We start from the raw sequence: 22675 nt of genomic DNA on the forward strand, positions 1-22675 counted from the left end.
TATTGGAGTTGGTCATTGATCCAATCTGGGAGACAAGAGCTTATAAAGTAGCGTTCAGACCATTTAGAGTGGCATTAATATTATTTTCCATGGTCTGCTGTCTCCGATCCATAGATTGTAGTAAGTCATCATTAGCAGATGAAAAAGGATAGGTAAGTTGAGAGGTCTGCTGTAGGGTATTCTGTGGTCCTTGGGATTGCCTTAGGTGAGGTGCTCTATAAGGCTGATTCTGATTCTGCTGCCTGTTGTTGTTGTTATTCCACCTCTAATTTTCCTGATTATCTCTGCCTCCTCTGTTGTTGTTGTCCCTCCAATTCTGGTTAGAATTGTCTTGCCATCTGTGGTTGTAATTGCCACCTTGATTGTACCCTTGGTTGGGGCGGTCATAGAAGTTATGTGTGGCTGCCACGGTGTTGTCTTCATGCTGGAGCTGCGGACATTCATCAGTATAATGGCTATAATCAGCGCAGATTACGCAAACTCTCTGTGGGACTAACTGTTGGTTTTGCTATGGTGGAGAAGGTTGAGCTTGCTGAACTTGTTGTTGATTTAATTGCATCTGCTTCAGCAAGTTGGTCATTTCACAGATACTCTGAGTTAAAGCAGCAGTCTCTCTGCTAGAAGATACTTTTGCAACGGCTTTTGAATGGCCTTGTTTCTGTCTGTGATTCCTAGTAGATTCAGCTAAGTCACTAATTAATTGCCATGCCTCATCAGTGGTCTTGTACTTTTTCATAGACCCATTGCTAGCACTTTCCAATGTAGTCCTATCTTGGGGCCTCATTCCCTGTGTGACATAACCGAGTAACACCAGCTTGTCAATCATATGGTGGGGGCAAGCTTCCAGAAGATTGTTGAAGCGCTCCCAGTACTCATAAAGAGTTTCAGATTCATCCTGAACAATCATGGAAATATCTTTCCTCAGTTTATCAGTAACTTCAGCTGGAAAGAACTTTTCCAAGAATTCTCTTCTCAGTGTATCCCAGTTGGATACAATTGTTGCTGGTTGAGTGTAGTACCAGTCTCTTGCCTTCCCCTCAAGAGAAAACGGGAAAGCTTTCAGCAGAATTGAAGTTTCATCTGCACCATAACACTTGACAGTAGAACAGGCTGCCTGAAAATCTCTCAGGTGCTTGATAGGCTCTTGAGCAGGTAAGCCATGAAACTTGGGCATCAAATTGAGCAGTGCGGTCCTTATTTCAAAGTCTGTAGCCACCACTGGGTGATGCGCTTGAAATGATTGTATTGTAAAATCAGGGGCTCCAGCCTCCTGGATAGTAACTCTCCTGGCTGCTGCCAAGTTACCTGCACGTAAAACAACCAAATCAGTAGAACGGGGGCTGGTTTCTTTTTTAAGTGACGTTTCAGATCCGCCCTCAGAGATGACTAATCAACGCCGAACTTGCCTTATTTGTGAAATAGTTCTTTCAATCTCGGGATCGAATATTAGCAAGCTTGGATTAGGAAGCGAACGTGTCATCTAACAAAAGAAACAAGCAGCTCATAGTAGCAAGATTAAATAAAATGCAAATAAATAAATTCCAATTAATAAATTTAGCACTCTATTGCAACTCCCCGGCAACGGCGCCAAAAATTGATGCGGGCGGAAATTGGCAAGTTAAGAATGATTATAAAATATGCGTTGCAAGTATAGTTCTCAACCAACTAGAAATCTGCTTTATCAATTTAAAAAGGGTGTCACAGAAATTAAAATCAAAATACTGGGAGTATGAGTCCCAGGTCCTCTCCCAACGAGTTGCAGAAAAGTGTGCTATTTTATTAATCAGATGTTTTCAAAAAGGTTTGAGTTGAATGGCAGAAAATTAAATTAGAGAATTTATATAAATTTAAATAAAAGCCTTGATTGGGAGTTGATTAGTTGGAAGCCCTATTCTTGTTGCAGTACTCTCAAGATTAATTGATAATTGGGGATTATTCTGTTTAGTTGTCCCTCACTAAGTAAGGGAAAGTTAAACAAGTTGGAATGTTATTTCTATCCACAAGTTCCAATCCGCCCTGGGGAGGATTGGTGTTAGTGACTAGAGAGCAATCCAACAGTAAACCCAACTACAATCTCTCTCTTGGGCATCCCAACTTCAAGGGTTTCTTTCAATCAACTCCCCATCAAGTTAGGGGACTACTCGCTCATTGCAAATGTAAAATTCATAACATAAGAAAGGGAATTAAAGAAAGACATCATAAATAATGATCAAAAGATTAATCAAAAATAAAAGTGATTCTTGTATTAATAAATGCTAAAATAATCCAATAGTAAAATTAAGTAAATTAAGGAACATGGAAGAGTAAGAGACAAGTAAAGAGAACGAACTAGAGTGTCGAAGTCTTGTTGAGGCAATAACTCTTCTCAATATCCCAATGCAAAAATAATGAACATAACAAATCCTAAAAACTATGAATGTCTAGAGAGAAAACCTAGAGGAGAGGAAAACTAGATCTAAAAACTAAAACTATGCGGAATGAATGTTGTTGTTGGTTTCTGCATGTTCTCTGGCTCTAGTTTGCTTTTCTGGGCCAAAAACTGGGTCAAAATAGGGCCCGAAATCGCCCCCCAGCGATTCTGCAGATTATGCAGATCGCGCATGTCACGCGGTCGTGTCATCCATGCGGCCGCGTCATTCGGCTTTCTGCTTTGCCATGCGGTCGCGTCATCTATGCGGCCGCGTCACTCGTGCTATTCCATGCCGCGTGGTCGCGTCATCCATGCGGCCGCGTCACTGCGATTTCCTCTTCTTCGCGCGGTCGCGTCATCCATGCGACCGCGTCACTTCTCGCTGGTCATCTCCTCAATTTCTTGTGTTCCTTCCATTTTTGCAAGCTTCCTCTCAAATCTCCAACTCACTCATGCCTTGTAAAGCCTGAAACACTTAACACACAGATCACGACATCGAATGGAATAAAGGAGAAATAAAATACATAATTAAAGTCCCTAGGAAGCAAGTTTTCAATCATACAATAACTTTAGGAAGGAATTATAAATGCATGCTTATTTAATGAATAAGTAGATAAAGATCATGATAAAACCACACAATTAAACACAATATAAACCATAAAATAGTGGTTTATCATCGACCCTTACTCACGTAAGGTATTACTTGGACGATCCAGTGCACTTGCTGGTTAGTTGTGCGGAGATGTGAAAAGTGGGAATCACGATTTCCCACACCAAGTTTTTGGCGCCGTTGCCGGAGATTGTTCGAGTTTGGACAACTGACGGTTCATCTTGTTGCTCAGATTAGGTAATTTTATTTTTTTTAAAGCTTTTTATTTTCGAAAAATTTTTGAAAAATAAATTATTCTATGTTCTTCAGAATTTTTAAGAATGAATTCTAGAGTTTCATGAGATATGTTCAATCCTGGCTGGATGTTAAGCCATGTCTAATTCTTTTGGACTGAGGTTTCCACTTATCTTTAGAAGAGCTTCTTTGACTTTCTCATCAATTTAGCTGTTCTATGTAATGTCCTGCTGAAGCTTAGCTAGCCAAGTCTAATCTTTTTAGACTGAAGCTTTAGACTAATATTGCATGATTCCTGGAATTCGTATTAAAAATTTTGAATTTCTTATTTTTCTTTTCCCAAATAATTTTCAAAAAATTACAAAAAAATTATAAAACCATAAAAACCAAAAATAATTTATGTTTCTTGTTTGAGTTTAGTGTAACATTTTAAGTTTGGTGTTTTGCATATTTTTAATTTTCTTGCATTCTTCTAAAACATATGCATCATGTTCTTCATTGATCTTCAAGTTGTTCTTGATGATTTTATTGGGTCTGATCTTTAAATTCTATTGTTTTGTGTCTTTTTTTGTTTTTCATGTGCATTCTCAATTTGTTAGCGTCTCTAATATGAAAATTTCTAAGTTTGGTGTCTTGCATGTCTTTCTTTTCTTAAAAAAATAATTTGATTGTTCATCTTGACATTCAACGTGTTCTTGCATGCATTATTTATTTGATCTTAGTTTTTCATGATTAGTTTTATTTTGTTGTTCTCTCTCATCATTAAAAATTCAAAAAAAATTTTCAAAATTATGTCTTTTCAAGTCAATAATACAGAGAATTGAAGATTCAGAATATTCAGCAGAGGAATTACAGAGAAAAAGCTGGGCATTCAAAATGCCCAGTGAGGAAGGAAATCTGGCGTTTAAACGCCAGCTAGGGTACCTGACTGGGCGTTAAACGCCCAAAAGGGTAGTATTTTGAGCGTTAAACGCCAGAATAGATACCATTCTGGGCATTTAACGCCAGGACAACACAAGGGAGGTAAGTTAGTTTTTAATTCAAATCTTTTTCAAATCTTCATAATTTTTCAAAATCAAATCTTTTTCATAAATCAAACCTTTTTCATTCTTCTTTCCTGTTTTTTGAAAATTTTAAAATTTGATTTTCAAAATCTTTTTCTTAATTTTATTTCATAATTTTCGAAATTAATGTTAGCATTTAATATTTTGATTCAAAAAATTTTCAAGTTGTTACTTGCCTATTAAGAAAGGATCAAACTTTAAATTCTAAAATCATATCTTTTAGTTTCTTGTTAGTCAAGTAATCAACTTTAATTTCAAAATCAAATCTTTTTAATTTCCTTTTCAAATCTTTTTCAAAATAAATTTCAATCATATCTTTTTCAAATTTTAATTTCAAAATCTTTTTCTAACTTCTTATCTTTTTAAAATTTTATTTTCAAATCTTTTTCAATTAACTACTTAACTTTTTGTTTTATTTTAAAAGTTTTCTATTTCAATCATATCTTTTTCAAAACCACCTAACTACTTTTTTCTATCCAATATTCGAAAATTTTCCCCCTCCTCACCTTCTTCTATTTAAGGACTAACACTCCTCTTCAATTAGTAATTCGGACTCTTCCTCCTTCTTCATATGTTCGAATTCTTATCTACCTACCTCATCCCTCTATTCTTGTTTTCCTCTGACACCTCAAGGAATCTCTATACTGTGACATAGAGGATTCCATACTTTCTTGTTCCCTTCTCTTTCTTATGAGCAGGAACAAGGACAAAGAAATTCTTGTTGAAGCTGATCTTGAACCTGAAAGGACCTTGAAGAGGAAGCTAAGAGAAGCTAAATCACAACTCTCTGGAGAGGACCTGACAGAAATTTTCAAAAAGGAAGAAGATATGGCAGCCGAAAATAACAACAATGACAACAATGAAGGAAGATGCTTGGTGACTTCATTGCACCCTCTTCTGACTTTTGTGGAAGGAGCATCTCAATTCCTGCAATTGGAACAAACAACTTTGAGCTTAAGCCTCAATTAGTTTCTCTAATGGAGCAGAATTGCAAGTATCATGGACTTCCATTGGAAGATCCTCATCAGTTTTTAGCTGAATTCTTGTAAATCTGTGACACTGTTAAGACCCATGGGGTTGACCCTGAGGTCTACAAACTTATGCTTTTTCCTTTTGCTGTAAGAGACAGAGCTAGGACATGGTTGGACTCACAACCTAAAGAAAGCCTGAACTCTTGGGAAAAGCTAGTCAATACCTTCTTGGCAAAGTTCTTTCTACCTCAAAAATTGAGTAAGCTTAGAGTGGAAGTCCAGACCTTCAGACAGAAGGAAGGCGAATCCCTCTATGAAGCTTGGGAAAGATACAAGCAGTTGATCAGAAGGTGTCCTTCTGGCATGCTTTCAGAATGGAGCATCTTATGCATATTCTATGATGGTCTGTCTGAACTGTCTAAAATGTCATTGGACAACTCTGCTAGTGGATCTCTTCATCTGAAGAAGATGCCTGAAGAAGTCCAGGAACTCATTGAAATGGTTGCAAATAACCAGTTCATGTACACTTCTGAAAGAAATCCTGTGAACAATGGGACAACTCAAAAGAAAGGAGTTCTTGAGATTGATACTTTGAATGCCATATTGGTTCAGAATAAAATATTGACTCAGCAAGCCAATATGATTTTTCAGAGTCTGTCTGATGTAAACCCCGATTAAATTAGTAGATAATTGGTCAATAAATTAGTTTTTAATAAGGAGGATTAGAAATGTGAATATTATATTAAATTAGGGTAGAGCTCATCAAAACAAGAATTTTGACACTAATTTCAAAGAAAATGGTCAAAGATTGGACCGAATGGGTCGAACCGATTGAACCGGGCCCAAACCGGGCCGTGGGCCCAACCGGACCAGCCCTTTAAGTAAACCCACGTTCTTCTTCTCCCCATTTTCGGTAGTGTCGAAGAGCATCAGGGAGAGGAAAGAAAGAACGTCAAATTGTTACGCTAACTTCCAACTCCCGTAACTTCTCCGTCCGAGCTCCAATCGTTGCACCGTTTGTGGCCACGCGTTCACCGCGTTGAGCTCTACATTTCTACCGGAACAATTTCATAGGTAACTTGCTATTTCACTTCAGCCTCTCATTTCCCCTAATTTTTGAGTTTTGAGAAGGGGTGTTGAATTTCTTTGATTTTTGATATTTTAGGATCTAATTAGCTTGAGAAAAATGTTCACTCTTGCTTATGTGAAGCTTAGGTAAGGTGAGGATACGATAATTCTATTTTATTTTCATTGAATTTGAGCTTTGAGTATTAAATTGGATATATATGTGTTATGAATGTGTATTAGGTTGCGAATAAATAATTGGAGCTTGAAATTGTGAATACTGGAACTTGGAGGAAGCGGATTAGTTGAGTTTTGAGGGGCTGTCTTGGTTTTGAATAAATAGCTTTGGTCGTTACGTGGAAATCAGCCAAGATATGATTTAGGTTTCTTGCATTTAATATATAATGTTTTGTGAAAACTTAGGCTAGACGACCATAGGATAAGTTGGAATGTAGGTGTATGTTTAGTGTTTAGTAATTTGTCGATGAATATATTTGGTTGAAGTTTATTGAATAATTAGTTATCAATTTTGGATGGTGAATGTTGTTATGTTAATTTGGAAAGGATTATGGTTGAATGTTATTATTGATGAACATGGTTGGTTTGGTGCTTGTTGATTAACTAATGATTTGGTGAATTATTGATTTGAGGTATAACTATTGTGGAGGTTGTTGTGATAATGAGGTATTTTGTGTTAAAAACCTAGGATTTGTGAACTATGATTCTTAGTTGAATTTTGGGTTGTTGGATTTGAATATTGTATGAGTATAATTGTTTATCTGAGGTAGATTTATTGTGGTGATTGTTATGATGACGAGGAAGGGTATGTTGAATTGAAAAGAAAGTAGGTATGGACCCGAAAAGGGTGGCAAAATCTGAGTTTTAGAGGAGATGCTGCCGAAATTTTATAAAAATTAGAGATTTTGTTTATATGATTATTTAAAAAGATTTAGATTCAAAGGTTATATGGTTTGATTTTGAATTATTAAGAAAATGAGCATGTTTTAAGTTTGATTCATTTAGAAAAGAATGAATTATATTTTGAATTGGAACTATTGATGGACGGAATGGGAGGTGTGATAATGAAGGATAAGGATTGAATATAATTGACGTATAATGATGAATGAGATGCGATTGAGAATGATGTGGATGTTGATGAATTATAATTGAATTATTTATATGGCTTATGAATTTGAATAATCTAAGATACGAGATTCTCTGGATTAAGTGCCGTGGCTTGCCACCACGTGTACCAGGTTGAAAACTCGATACTCTGTTGACCCTACGACGTAAGTGTGACCGGACACTATATAAATTCCCGGGAATGTTACCTGATGTGTGGAAAACGATCCAACACAAAACTCACCGGCAAGTGGACCGGGTCGCATCAAGTAATAATAACTCACATGAGTGAGGTCGATCCCACAGGGATTGAAGGATTGAGCAATTTTAGTTTAGTGGTTGATTTAGTCAAGCGAATCAAGTATTGGTTGAGTGGTTTGTAATTGACAGAAACTAAATTGCTTGAAATGTAAAGGGAGAGGGGGTAAATTGTAATAAATGAAAGAGCAGGAAAGTAAATGTGCTGAATCTTAAAGAACAAGTAAAGTAAATTGCAGAAACTTAGATTGCAAGAAATGTAAATGACTGAATCTTAAAGTGCAAGGAATGTAAATTGCTTGAATTGTAAAAGGAGTTGGGAATTGGGATTGCAGAATTTAAACAAGATAGAAGTAAATTGCAATTAAACAGAAGAGTAGAGAATTGATTGAATCAAACTAAATCTCAACAGAAAAGTAAAAATGCTTTGAGAATTTAAAAACAGAGAAAGCAATGCTTAATTTGCAGCAAAGTAAAAGAGGTTGAAGATCTCAGGGTGGAAGAGACTAGAAAACAAGTCTAGATCTCAAATCCTTCCTTGATCCAACAAGAACAATTGCAAAGGAAATAAAGAAAAGTAAATTGCAGAAGTAAAGAGAAGATGAAGCAGTAAAGTAAACAGAAAGTGGAATTCAATTGTGCAGAAAAATTAAACAAGATCTCAAGGTGAGATTGAAACAGAAGTTCTTCAATTCTCCACCCAAGATCCAAAGCAAGAAAATAAAAGAGTGCTCAAGCAAGAACCAAGAAGAAGAGAGATCAATTCTCCTTCCAAGTTCTCAGAAATTACAAAGTAAAAGCTCCCAAGGAAAATTCAAAATAAGAGTCTAGAAGTAAAAATAAAAATCCCAAAAGTTCAAAAGTCCTCATTACATCAAACTAACTCCTATTTATACACTTTCTATTCTTGGATTTTGGAATTTGGGTGGGCTTTTGATTTGGTGAAGAAATGAATTAAATTGGATTTTTAATCCAATTTTTAGCCCAAATGCACCTCCCAGGGGTAAGCTCAGTTGGAAAAACCAACTGAGCACTCAAGTGTGCTGCCCGTGTCAAGTGATGTGTGCGTCCCAGCCTTGGTGTGTTGCTTGACACTAGAGCTCAGTTGGAATTTTGAACTGAGCTCTATGTGTGTCAAAGTTGTGCGCTCCATGGCATCCTGGCCGTGTCAAGTGTGCGCTCAAAGCCCCCCTTGGTGTCTTGGTCCGTGTCATGGTGTGGGGAGGATGGGATGTAGTGATGCTCAGTTGGAAAAACCAACTGAGCTTCCTTGGTGCAGCGCCTTGCCTTCAACCTCAAGGTCCCAGGTTCAAATCCTGGTGGGAGCAAGTGGAGGAAATCTTGAAGCTAATTTCCTTGGATGAGTGGGTGCTCCTCCTTATGTTTCAAGGAATTCCCAAGTTCGAATCCTGGAGGAAGCATTTTAGTTCATTTCTTTGCAAGCTGAATGGCGCTCATCCCTTGTGTTTCAAAGAATTCCCAAGTTCGAATCCTAGAGGAAGCGTTTTGGCTTTTTTTCATGATTTTCCTTATGCCTAGCAATATAATGTAGCGCTCAGTTAAGTAAAGCAACTGAGCGCCCTTGCCTCCTTGGAGTAGCGCCTTCCTTTCATCCTTTAGGTGCAAGGTTTAAGCCTTGGTGAATGCTTTTTGGCCAATTTTTCTTGTTTTCCTTGCAAGGAGCGTTCCTTGCTTCCCTTGGGTCATGAGTTCGAAACTTGGTGGCTTCATTCCTTGGAATTTTGCTTTGAATTAATTTGGAGAGGTCCCCGATAAAGTTAACTTAGTTAACTGAGCTTTGTACCATTTCCTTGCTTTCTTTAGTGCTCAGTTAACTATTTGAACTTAGCTTTGCACCTTGCCTTCTCCTTTCATTCCTTGTGAAACTCAGTTTACTTTTCCAACTTAGCTTTCCTTCTTCCTCAATGTGGCTATGCTTTTTCTTCCCTTTGCCACGCTTCTTGCTTCCTTTGGAAACGTTTCTTATTTTCTTTGGGCACATTCCTTAGGCCACGCTTTTCTTATTTTCTTCTTTCTTCACCTACAAGCAATCAAAACAACCAATCAAAGTATCACTAAATTCACAAGGTTTATAAATTATTAAAATTCAATTAAATTTAGCTTAACACCTCATGATTTAACATCAATTACATGGTGGTTGATTGATTCAAAGAAGTCATGCATTTTTAATCTAAATTACTTTCTTAGAATGCAAGAAAGTGCATAAAACCTAATAAAAACAAAGAAAAAGGCTAGTGAAACTAGGCTAAGATGACTTGTCATCATTACCCCCATTGAGCAATATTGATTATTTGAGAAAAATCTATGCATAGACTCTTGGGGATGCACGTCGGGGGACAGTCTAAGGACAATTCAGACTTGTCGAGTTGGCTGAATAACCGACAGATGAGCCTCATCAGCCACAGGATAGGCATGCATCATATGCATATTACTTGAATTACTTGCTTGTGTATTAACTGGATGTGCCTAAATGTACTTGCCATGTTAAATGTATATTTGTTATCTGCAGTACTTGGAACCTTCTTGTGCTTGCCTTTGTCTGTTTAGTTGTCTGTGAAAATGCACGATGGAGTCGGAGGTATGGAGGAATGACAAAATGGGATTTAGATTTAAGGTTAAGTTAAGTTAGGTTTAAATATCCTTAGTAAACCACCTTTTATGGCTTCTGTTTAATACTTTAAGCTCTACAATCTGAGTGTCGGCGTTCTAGAATTGCCTCTGGCATTCCCAGGACCTTATATATTATGTGTGTGGCACCTTTACCATATTGAGAACCTCCGGTTCTCATTCCATACTATGTTGTTGTTTTTCAGATGCAGGTCGAGAGGCATCTCGTTAGGCGTCTGGACTCTTGAAGCGGAGTGGTTACAGGGTTATTTTGTTATGCTATGATGTATATATATATATATACTTAGTTTTCTCTCCATATAACTTGTTCTTTTGATCCTCCTAGAGGTTTATGGAGAGGTAGGATTGTGTATATGTACTTTTGGGTTTTGGACATGTATGTATATATATATGTAAATATTCTCCGGCTAGTCTTGACTTCGCAGGCTGAGTCAAGAGCTTGTTATTTTGTATCTTTGGCACTCTATTCCTACTTCTGTCATCTTATGTTTAATAGTTATGGTTTCCTTAGCACTCAGGTTAACCCGTTCCTAGAGCGTTGCGCTTTTATTTTGTGATTTTTGTTTCCCCTTTTCTTCAAGGCTCCTAGCATATTATAATTCTTCTGCTATTATATGTACTCATTTTATTTTAGAGGTCGTAATACCACATCACCTCTATTTTACCACTTAAGCGTAAAGCTTTGTGTGGTAGGGTGTTACATCTGAAATGCAAGCTGCATCAGGCAGTACTAAGGAGGCTTCTTCTGAAGAAGAAGCCTATGACCCTGAGAATCCTGTAATGGCAGAGGTGAATTACATGGGAGAATTCTATAGAAACACCTATAATCCTTCATGGAGAAATCATCCTAACCTCTCATGGAAGGATCAACAGAAGCCTAATCAAGGATTCAATAATAATAATAATGGTGGAAGAAACAGGTTTAGCAATAGCAAACCTTTTCCATCATCTCCTCAGCAACAGATAGAGAACTCTGAGTAGAGTCGTTCTGGCCTAGCTACCATAGTCTCTGATCTATCTAAGACCACACTAAGTTTCATGAATGAAACAAGATCCTCCATTAAAAATTTGGAGACACAAGTGGGTCAGCTGAGTAAGAGAATTACTAAAACTCCTCCTAGCACTCTCCCAAGCAATACAGAAGAAAATCTCAAGAGAGAGTGCAAGGCCATAACCATGACCAACATGGCCGAACCTGGAGAGAGTAAGGAGGACGTGATTCCCAGTGAGAAAAACCTCATAGGATGTCCGCTGAACGAAAAGAAGTTCCCCTTTGAGGAACCAAAGGAATCTGAGGCTCATACAGAGACCATAGAGATTCCATTGAACCTACTTCTGCCATTTATGAGCTCTGATGAGTATTCTTCCTCTGAAGAGGATGAAGATATTACTGAAGAGCAAGTTGATAAGTACCTGGGAGCAATCATGAAGCTGAATGCCAAGCTATTTGGTAATGAAACTTGGGAGGATGAACCTCCATTGCTCATCAATGAACTAAGTGATCTGGTTCAATTGAAATTACCTCAGAAGAAACAGGATCCTGGAAAATTCTTAATACCCTGTACCATAGGCACCATGACCTTTGAGAAGGCTCTGTGTGACCTAGGGTCAAGTATAAACCTCATGCCCCTCTCTGTAATGGAGAAACTAGGGATCCTTGAGGTGCAAGCTGCAAGAATCTCACTAGAGATGGCAGACAATGAAACAGGCTTATGGACTTGTAGAGGATATCTTGGTAAAGGTTGAAGGCCTTTACATCCCTGCTGACTTCATAATCCTGGATACTGGGAAGAATATGGATGAATCCATCATCCTTGGTAGACCCTTCCTAGCCACAGCAAAAGCTGTGATTGATGTTGACAGGGGAGAGTTGGTCCTTCAAGTGAATGAGGACTACCTTGTGTTTAAAGCTAAAGAATCTCTTTCTGTACACATGGAGAAGAAGCATGACAAGCTTCTCTCAATGCAGAGTCAAACAGAGTCCCCATATTCAAACTCTAAGTTTGGTGTTGGGAGGCCATCATCATGCTCTGAGTATCTGTGAGGCTCCATGAGAGCCCACTGTCAAGCTATTGACATTAAAGAAGCGTTTGTTGGGAGGCAACCCAATCTTTACTTATCTATGATAAATTTCTATTTTCTACTATTATTTTATGTTTTCTTTAGGTTGATGATCATGTGAAGTCACAAAAAACAACTGAAAAATCAAAAAAGAATGAAAAACAGCAAAAAAAAATAGCACACCCTAGAGGATGATCTTACTGACGTTTAAATGCCAGTAAGGGTAGCAGAATGGGCGTTAAACGCCCAATCTGGCACTATTCTGGGCGTTTAACGCCAGAAAAGGGCACCAGACTGGCGTTTAATGCCAGAAAAGGGCACAAAGCTGGCGTTTAAACCCCAGAAAGGGAAGAAAAGCTGGCATTAAACGCCAGAAATGGGCAGCAACCTGGCGTGTAACGCCAGGATTGGCACTCAAAGGGGCGTTTACATGCCAAAATGGTGCAGGAATGAGAACTCCTTGACACCTCAGGATCTCTGGACCCCACAGGATCTCCACCTACCTCAACTCTCTCTCTTTCCATCACCTCTTCACCAATCACCTCCTCACAATTCAAAATTCAAATCCTTTCCCTCCCAAACCCAACCCCTAATACACGAACCCTTCCCCTCTCTCCACTCCTATATAAACCCTTCATCCCTCATTCATTTTCACACATCTTAAACACTTCTTTTCCCCCCTGGCCGAACCACTCACACCTCTCCATCTCCTCCATTTTCTTCTTCTTCTCCTCTCTTCTTTCTTCTTTTGCTCGAGGACGAGCAGATCTTCTAAGTTTGGTGTGGTAAAAGCGTTGCTTTTTGTTTTTTCATAACCATTTATGGCACCTAAGGCCGGAGAAACCTCTAGAAAGAGGAAAGGAAAGGCAAAAGCTTCCACCTCCGAGTCATGGGAGATGGAGAGATTCATCTCAAAAGTCCATCAAGATCACTTCTATGAAGTTGTGGCCAAGAAGAAGGTAATCCCTGAGGTCCCTTTCATGCTCAAAAGGAATGAGTATCCGAAGATCCGACATGAGATTCCAAAAAGAGGTTGGGAAGTTCTCACTAACCCCATTCAACAAGTCGGAATCTTAATGGTTCAAGAGTTCTATGCTAATGCATGGGTCACTAAAAACCATGATCAAAGTGTGAACCCGAACCCAAAGAATTGGCTTACAATGGTTCGGGGGAAATACTTAGATTTCAGTTCGGAAAATGTAAGGTTGGCATTCAACTTGCCAATGATGCAAGGAGATGCACGCCCCTACACTAGAAGGGTCAACTTTGATCAAAGGTTGGACCAAGTCCTCATGGACATATGTGTGGAAGGAGCTCGGTGGAAAAGAGACTCCAAAGGCAAGCCGGTTCAATTGAGAAGGCCTGACCTCAAACCTGTGGCTAGGGGATGGTTGGAGTTCATCTAACGCTCTATTATTCCTACTAGCAATCGGTCTGAAGTTACAATAGACCGAGCTATCATGATCCATAGTATCATGAATGGAGAGGAAGTAGAAGTTCATGAGGTCATATCTCTAGAACTCTACAAAGTGGCTGACAAACCTCCACTTTGGCAAGGTTAGCCTTCCCTCATCTCATTTGTCACCTATACAATTTAGCTGGAATTGTCATAGAGGAAGACACCCTCATTAAAGAGGACAAGCCCATCACTAAGAAAAGGATGGAGCAAATAAGAGAGCCCACTTATGGACCTCAACAAGAACATGAGGAAGTCACTCATCATGAAATCCTTGAGATGCCTCAAGGGATGCATTTTCCTCTACAAAACTATTGGGAGCAAATCAACACCTCCTTAGGAGATTTGAGTTCTAATATGGAGCAACTAAAAATGGAGTACCAAGAGCACTCCATTATTCTCCATGAAATTAGAGAGGATCAAATAGCCATGAGGGAAGAGCAACAAAGGCAAAGAAGAGACATTGAGGAGCTCAAGCACTCCATAAGATCTTCAAGAGGAAGAACTAGTCGCCATCACTAAGGTGGACCCGTTCTTTAATTTCCTTGCTCTTTATTTTCTATTTTTCGTTTACTATGCTTTATGTGCTATCTATGTTTGCATTACATGATCATTAGTGCCTAGTGCCTATGCTTTAAAGTTATGAATGTCCTATGAATCCATCACCTTTCTTAAATGAAAAATGCTTTTAATTACAAAAGAACAAGAAGTACATGGTTTCGAATTATATCTTGAAATTAGTTTAATTATTTTGATGTGGTGGCAATACCTTTTGTTTTCTGAATGAATGCTTGAACAGTGCATATTTTTTATAGTGAAGTTTATGAATGTTAAAATTGTTGGCTCTTGAAAGAATGATGAAAAAGGAAAAATGTTATTGATAATCTGAAAAATTATAAAATTGATTCTTGAAGCAAGAAAAAGCAGTGAAAAGCTTGCAGAAAAAAAAAGAAAAAAATGGCGAAAAAAAATAAAGAAAAAGAAAAAGCAAGCAGAAAAAGCCAATAGCCCTTTAAACCAAAAGGCAAGGGTAAAAAAAGGATCCAAGGCTTTGAGCATTAATGGATAGGAGGGCCCACAGAAATAAAATCCTGGCCTAAGCGGCTAAACCAAGCTGTCCCTAACCATGTGCTTGTGGCGTGAAGGTGTCAAGTGAAAAGCTTGAGACTGAGCGGTTAAAGTTGTGGTCCAAAGCAAAAAGAGTGTGCTTAAGAGCTCTGGACACCTCTAACTGGGGACTCTAGCAAAGCTGAGTCACAATCTGAAAAGGTTCACCCAGTTATGTGTCTGTGGCATTTATGTATCCGGTGGTAATACTGGAAAACAAAATGCTTAGGGTCACGGCCAAGACTCATAAAGTAACTGTGCTCAAGAATCAACATACTGAACTAGGAGAATCAATAACACTATCTGAATTCTGAGTTTCTATAGATGCCAATCATTCTGAACTTCAAAGGATAAAGTGAGATGCCAAAACTATTCAGAAGCAAAAAAGCTACTAGCCCCACTCATCTAATTAAAACTGATCTTCATAGATGTCAGAATTTATTGTATATTCTCTTCTTTTTATCCTATTTTGTTTTTAGTTGCTTGGGGACAAGCAATAATTTAAGTTTGGTGTTGTGATGAGCGGATAATTTATACACTTTTTGGCATTGTTTTTAGGTAGATTTTAGTATGTTTTAGTTACTTTTTATTATATTTTTATTAGTTTTTAAGTAAAAATCACATTTCTGGACTTTACTATGAGTTTGTGTGTTTTTCTATGATTTCAGGTATTTTCTGGCTGAAATTGAGGGACCTGAGCAAAAATCTGATTCAAAGGCTGAAAAAGGACTGCAGATGCTGTTGGATTCTGACCTCCCTACACTAGAAGTGAATTTTTTGGAGCTACAGAAGCCCAATTGGCGCTCTCTTAATTGCGTTCGAAAGTAGACATATTGGGCTTTCCAGCAATATATAATAGTTCATACTTTGCCTGAGATTTCATGGCCCAAATCGGCGTTCAAAGTCAGCCTAAAATTTCTGGCGTAAAACGCCCAAACTGGCGCCAGAATTGGAGTTAAACGCCCAAACTGGCACCAAAGCTGGCGTTTAACTCCAGGAACAGCCTATGCACGAAAAAGCTTCAATGCTCAGCCCAAGAACACACCAAGTGGGCCCCGAAAGTGAATTTCTGCATCATTTACTTATTTCCGTAAACCCTAGGCTACTAGTTCATTATAAATAGGACCCTTTACTATTGTATTTTCATCTTCAGATCATTTTTGAGACTATCTTTGTATCACTTTTGATCTCTTGATCACGTTTAGGGGGCTGGCCATTCGGCCATGCCTGGACCTTCATCACTTATGTATTTTCAATGGTGGAGTTTCTACACCCCATAGATTAAGGTGTGGAGCTCTGCTGTTCTTCATGAATTAATGCAATTACTATTGTTTTTCTATTCAATTCACGCCTACTTCTTGTTCTAAGATATTCACTCACATTTCAACCTGATGAATATGATGATCCGTGACACTCATCATTATTCTCACTTATGAACGCGTGCCTGACAACCACCTCCGTTCTATCTGCAATAGCTTGAGTGTGTATCTCTTAGCCTCCAGGTTCACGACGCATGGTTGCCTCTCCTGACAACAGAGCCTTCCATTCCGTGAGATCCGAGTCTTCGTGGTATAGGCTAGAATCAATTGGCAGCATTCTTGAGATTTGGAAAGTCTAAACCTTGTCTGTGGTATTCTGAGTAGGATCTGGGATGGGATGACTATGACGAGCTTCAAACTCATGACTGTTGGGCGTAGTGACAGTGCACAAAAGGATCAATGGATCTTATTCCAACACTAGTGAGAACCGACAAATGATTAGCCCTACGTAATCCGTAGCCGGACCATTTTCACTGAGAGGAAGGACGGTAGCTGATGACAAGTCATCTTAGCCTAGTTTCACTAGTCTTTTTCTTTATTTTTATTTGGTTTTATGCACTTTCTTGGGCCACAAGTAAGCCAATTGGGTGGAATTTCATGTTTCCTTAGATTCAATCAACCATGGATGAATTGATGCATTTTCATGAGTTTTATGCCATAATTGCTTACATGACAAGAAGAAGAATAACTCTCATGATTAGAGCATAGCTTTGATGCAATTGTTGGTTGATGATAGATGGAATAAAGCTTGGAAGAAGGTTGAAGAAAAGGGGACAGCAAGGGGCAAGGAAAAAGGACTCACATTTGAGCTAAAGTTTGTCTCAAACTTGAACTCAAACGTGAGGAAGATTGCATTTTCATCCTGGAGGCACACCAAGTTTGCGCCAACGTTTGCCTCAAACTTGAGGTCAAACGTTGGTGCCACAAGAACAAGGATGAACACCCCTGGAGCTTGGCAACGTTTACGCCAACGTTTGCCTCAAACTTAAGGTCAAATGTTGGCGCCATTTTAGCATGGAAGAGCACTCTGTTTAATGCCTTGGAGAAGCCAACGTTTGCCTTAAACGTTGGGCTAAACGTTGGCCAAAAGAAAAGCATGGGAGGAGCCACGTTTGAGCTCACATTTGACCTCAAACGTTGAGCCAAACGTGGATGGCAGCAACTTGGCCGAGCTGCATAATGTCACATACGAAGACGTTTGAGTCAACGTTTGCCTCAAACGTTGACTCAAACGTGAATGGTTCATGGCTCGGTTCACAGGTGGACTTCTTCCCAACACCAAGAGCAATCAACAGAGGCTATTATCAACCCAATTCCATCAAGACCAAGGGCCCAATTCAAGGCTCCAAGACCATTAGAAGAAAGTGTATAAATAGAAGTTAGTTTGATTTAGGAGGGACGTCGACTTTTACTTTTGAATTTACACCTCTTGGAGGATTTTACTTACTGTAACTTGGATCTGGGAGGAGAATTCCATTCTCTTCCTCTTTGGTTTTCTCATTTTCTTTATTGCAATTCTTGCTTGAGTCTTGGGTGTGGAGAATTGAGGAAATTCTGTCTCAATCTCACCTTGAGATCTCTGCTTTTGTTTCACTGCACAATTTGAGGAATTGAGATTTGAATTTACTTTCTCTACTGTTTGATTCTAAATTCTCTTGCAATTGATTTCTGATTTGGATCAAGGAAGGTAGTGAGATCTAGACTTAGTTTTCTAGTCTCTTGACCCCTGAGATCTGAAATTTCCTTTTAATTCTTCTGTTGAATGCTTCTTCAAGCGAATTTACATTTCCTGTTTGAGATCTACTGCAATTAACTTCATCTTTTACTTCCCTGCTTGTTGCAATTTACTTTTCCTTGTTTAATTTCTGAAATCCCTATTCCCAATTCCTTTTATAATTCAAGCAATTTACATTTCTTGCACTTTAAGCTTCAGTCATTTATATTTCTTGCAATCTAAATTTCTGCAATTTATATTACTTGCACTTTAAGATTCAGCTTCTTTAATTTCTCTGCACTTTAAATTACTGCAATTATCCCTCTCCCTTTAAATTTCATGCAATTTAGCTTCTGTTGGATACAAATCACTCAACTCAACTCTTGTTCGCTTGACTAAATCAACCACTAAACTAAAATTGCTCAATCCTTCAATCCCTGTGGAATTGACCTCACTCACGTGAGTTATTATTACTTGATGCGACCCGGTACACTTGCCGGTGAGTTTTGTGTTGGATTGTTTTCCACACATCAAGTTTTTGGCGCCGTTGCCGGGGATTGATTAGATTGACAATGATTAAGTGAAGTGGAGATCTAGATCAAGCATTTTTTTTATTTTCTGTTTCTTTAATTTTTGATTAACTCACTAACTATTTGAATTTTTGCTTAAACTAACTAAAACTTCATTCTAGCAATAGATTGAATTTTCCTGGTTTCTCTTGCTTTGTGTGATTCTTATGCTTTTGCTTGTTGAATATGCGAGAGAAGCAATTTTCTTTTATTAATCTTTCAAGCCTATCAACTGTTTGATACATTGTGTCAGCTAATTTTCTGATCACATCTTGGGCATGAATATATTCAATCTTCATTTGGACAGTTTGTGATTGTGCAGATCATGGAGGGGAACTCAACGAATCCCAGTCAGCATGGGAGTAGTTTCCTAACCCCAGATGACAATGCAACCTATGAATTGGAGCACCCATTCATCACCATGAATGATGTTGCTCAATGGCTTGAAGATTTCCCACAAGGAAGCATTATCAGATGGGAAGATCTAGTGAGTGAACTCCTGACCAAGCTGAAACCACCCCAGGAAGTTGGTGAGCTAGAGGCAGAAGTGCAACCATCCACAGCAAGAGGAGAAAATCAAAGGCAACAGGATTTTCAACCTCCATGATCACAGAATGAAGGATGTCAAGCTAATGACAATAAAGAAGCGCTTGTTGGGAGGCAACCCAACCTGAGGTAGTTTCCTTTTCATAGCTATTTTAATAAAAATGTTAATTAGCTTTATCTATATTGCAAAAAGCTAAGTTTGGTGTTACACACCAAAATAATATAAGGGAGAATGAAGGATTCTAAGTTTGGTGTTCCACCAAAATCTCATCATAAAACACATTCTCACCTTCTGCATAATGCTAGCTTCAAGCATTTAGATAAACTAGTTAACTAATTTGCTATTTCCTAGTTTTCAGTTCTATTAATTTTGGCAAAGAAAAAGAATTTCACATATGGTTAACTTGATGCATGAGAACCACTGGCAAGGTACTAAGTTTGGTGTTCCCACACCAAAGTAAGTTCAAAAGCACACAAATAATTAATGCATGCTAACCATTTTTTAAGTGCTTGGGGAACAAACAACTTTCAATATCACTGCAGAGCACCATACAAATTTTTGGAAAGATTAAGTATCATCAATCAAAGAGATGAAAGAGGAATGTGAAGACCAGCAATGATGATGATGAGGAGGAGGACAGCAAGTAAATTCCAAAAGGTTGTATTGTTCAGTGATTATTTTATATCAGATACTGCTATGATTGAAAGTGATATAATACCCCTACCTGTCTGCATAGTATAGTTTTTCTGTAATTCAATAATTAAGATGCTTGATTATTCACAACACTACACTTTTCAAACTTGCATGAACTCAGGATTTCAAAAAAAAGGGGGCACCACATGATAGTTCTTTGAAAAGAAGGATTGAGGAATTAAACAATTTTGAGGCAAGCAAAAGATTAGGAGAAGTGGTGGTTCTGGTTGTGTGATTATGCATTGAGGTTGCATGCTTATGAAAACTTGCATGGGAGCTCGTAGGCAGAACATAGAGTTCAAAGAAGTATTGTGAAGATTTTCAAACATTTATTGATCCAAGAAGCAGCAACCAAAAAAAAATAAAGAAGATATAAAAACAAAGAGAACATGGCCCAAGGCTCTGAGTATCAATTACTAGGCAGAAAAGAAGAAAGAAACAATAACTCAAAGAGTTATTATCCTAGTAAATGCTTGTGGTCGAACTGTGTCAAAGAGAGAGGCTTGAGCAAGTAAATCCTAAGGGGTGCTTCAACACCTAATACCTTAAAACCAACTGGTTTAGGAGTATTGATTGAAAGCTTATCTAAAGAGCCGCTTTGAGACATGACACTTAGAGTCAAGGCCAAAGCACAGAAACTATAAGCTGCTTCAAGGTGATTACCTATAGAGAGATCTCCATGATATTATTTGGATGAAAGTTCTAAGACCTAAGACTCCCAAGATGTAGGGACTAGTAAGCACTGAAGCCCTTGCATGAGCATATAATTTAGAGTTCACCCCACTGTCACTTAATCACTTCACTCACAGGATAGTACATGTAATTCTTCAAATCCATTCTGATTGAAAGAACCTTTGAGCATAATTCTTTTCTTGCTTGGGGACAAGCAAGTTTTAAGTTTGGTGTTGTGATGACAAGTCATCTTAGCCTAGTTTCACTAGTCTTTTTCTTTATTTTTATTTGGTTTTATGCAATTTCTTGGGCCACAAGTAAGCCAATTGGGTGGAATTTCATGTTTCCTTAGATTCAATCAACCATGGATGAATTGATGCATTTTCATGAGTTTTATGCCATAATTGCTTATATGACAAGAAGAAGAATAACTCTCATGATTATAGCATAGCTTTGATGCAATTGTTGGTTGATGATAGGTGGAATAAAGCTTGGAAGAAGGTTGAAGAAAAGGGGACAGCAAGGGGCAAGGAAAAAGGACTCACGTTTGAGCTAATGTTTGCCTCAAACTTGAACTCAAACGTGAGGAAGATTGCATTTTCATCCTGGAGGCACACCAAGTTTGCGCCAACGTTTGCCTCAAGTTTGAGGCAAACGTTGGTGCCACAAGAACAAGGATGAACACCCCTGGAGCTTGGCAACATTTGCGCCAACGTTTGCCTCAAACTTGAGGTCAAACGTTGGTGCCATTTTAGCATGGAAGAGCACTCTATTTAATGCCTTGGAGAAGCCAACGTTTGCGCCAACGTTTGCCTTAAACGTTGGGCCAAACGTTGGCCAAAAGAAAAGCATGGGAGGAGCCACGTTTGAGCTCACGTTTGACCTCAAACGTTGAGCCAAACGTGGATGACAGCAACTTGGCCGAGCTGTATAATGTCACATACGAAGATGTTTGAGTCAACGTTTGCTTCAAACGTTGACTCAAATGTGAATGGTTCATGGCCCGGTTCACAAGTGGACTTCTTTCCAACACCAAGAGCAATCAACAGAGGCTATTATCAACCCAATTCCATCAAGACCAATGGCCCAATTCAAGTCTCCAAGACCATTAGAAGAAAGTGTATAAATAGAAGTTAGTTTGATTTAGGAGGGACGTCGACTTTTACTTTTGAATTTACACCTCTTGGAGGATTTTACTTACTGTAACTTGGATCTGGGAGGAGAATTCCATTCTCTTTCTCTTTGGTTTTCTCATTTTCTTTATTGCAATTCTTGCTTGAGTCTTAGGTGTGGAGAATTGAGAAAATTCTGTCTCAATCTCACCTTGAGATCTCTGCTTTTGTTTCACTGCACAATTTGAGGAATTGAGATTTGAATTTACTTTCTCTACTGTTTGATTCTAAATTCTCTTGCAATTGATTTCTGATTTGGATCAAGGAAGGTAGTGAGATCTAGACTTAGTTTTCTAGTCTCTTGACCCCTGAGATCTGAAATTTCCTTTTAATTCTTCTGTTGAATGCTTCTTCAAGCGAATTTACATTTCCTGTTTGAGATCTACTGCAATTAACTTCATCTTTTACTTCCCTGCTTGTTGCAATTTACTTTTCCTTGTTTAATTTCTGAAATCCCTATTCCCAATTCCTTTTATAATTCAAGCAATTTACATTTCTTGCACTTTAAGCTTCAGTCCTTTATATTTCTTGCAATCTAAGTTTCTGCAATTTATATTACTTGCACTTTAAGATTCAGCTTCTTTAATTTCTCTGCACTTTAAATTACTGCAATTATCCCTCTCCCTTTAAATTTCATGCAATTTAGCTTCTGTTGGATACAAATCACTCAACTCAACTCTTGTTCGCTTGACTAAATCAACCACTAAACTAAAATTGCTCAATCCTTCAATCCCTGTGGGATCGACCTCACTCACGTGAGTTATTATTACTTGATGTGACCCGGTACACTTGCCGGTGAGTTTTGTGTTGGATCGTTTTCCACACATCAGTAGCCATTGACAACAGTGATCCCTAACATACAGCTTGCCATGGAAAGGAGTATGAATGATTGGATGAAGGCAGTAGAAAAACAGAGGTTCAGAAGCAACAAAGCATCTCCATACGCTTATCTGAAATCCCATCAATGAATTACATAAGTATT

At 38.3% G+C, this 22675-nt stretch overlaps 1 non-coding gene across 1 annotated transcript; it reads right to left on the reverse strand.

Moving 5' to 3' along the window:
• Positions 1-5550: 5550 nt before the first annotated feature.
• Positions 5551-5654, reverse strand: LOC112788210 (small nucleolar RNA R71). The gene has a single exon (XR_003195584.1). It is a non-coding gene; the product is annotated as a small nucleolar RNA R71 (small nucleolar RNA).
• Positions 5655-22675: the final 17021 nt, after the last annotated feature.

Source organism: Arachis hypogaea, chromosome 20, assembly GCF_003086295.3.
Source record: "Arachis hypogaea cultivar Tifrunner chromosome 20, arahy.Tifrunner.gnm2.J5K5, whole genome shotgun sequence".
NCBI lineage: Eukaryota > Viridiplantae > Streptophyta > Magnoliopsida > Fabales > Fabaceae > Arachis > Arachis hypogaea.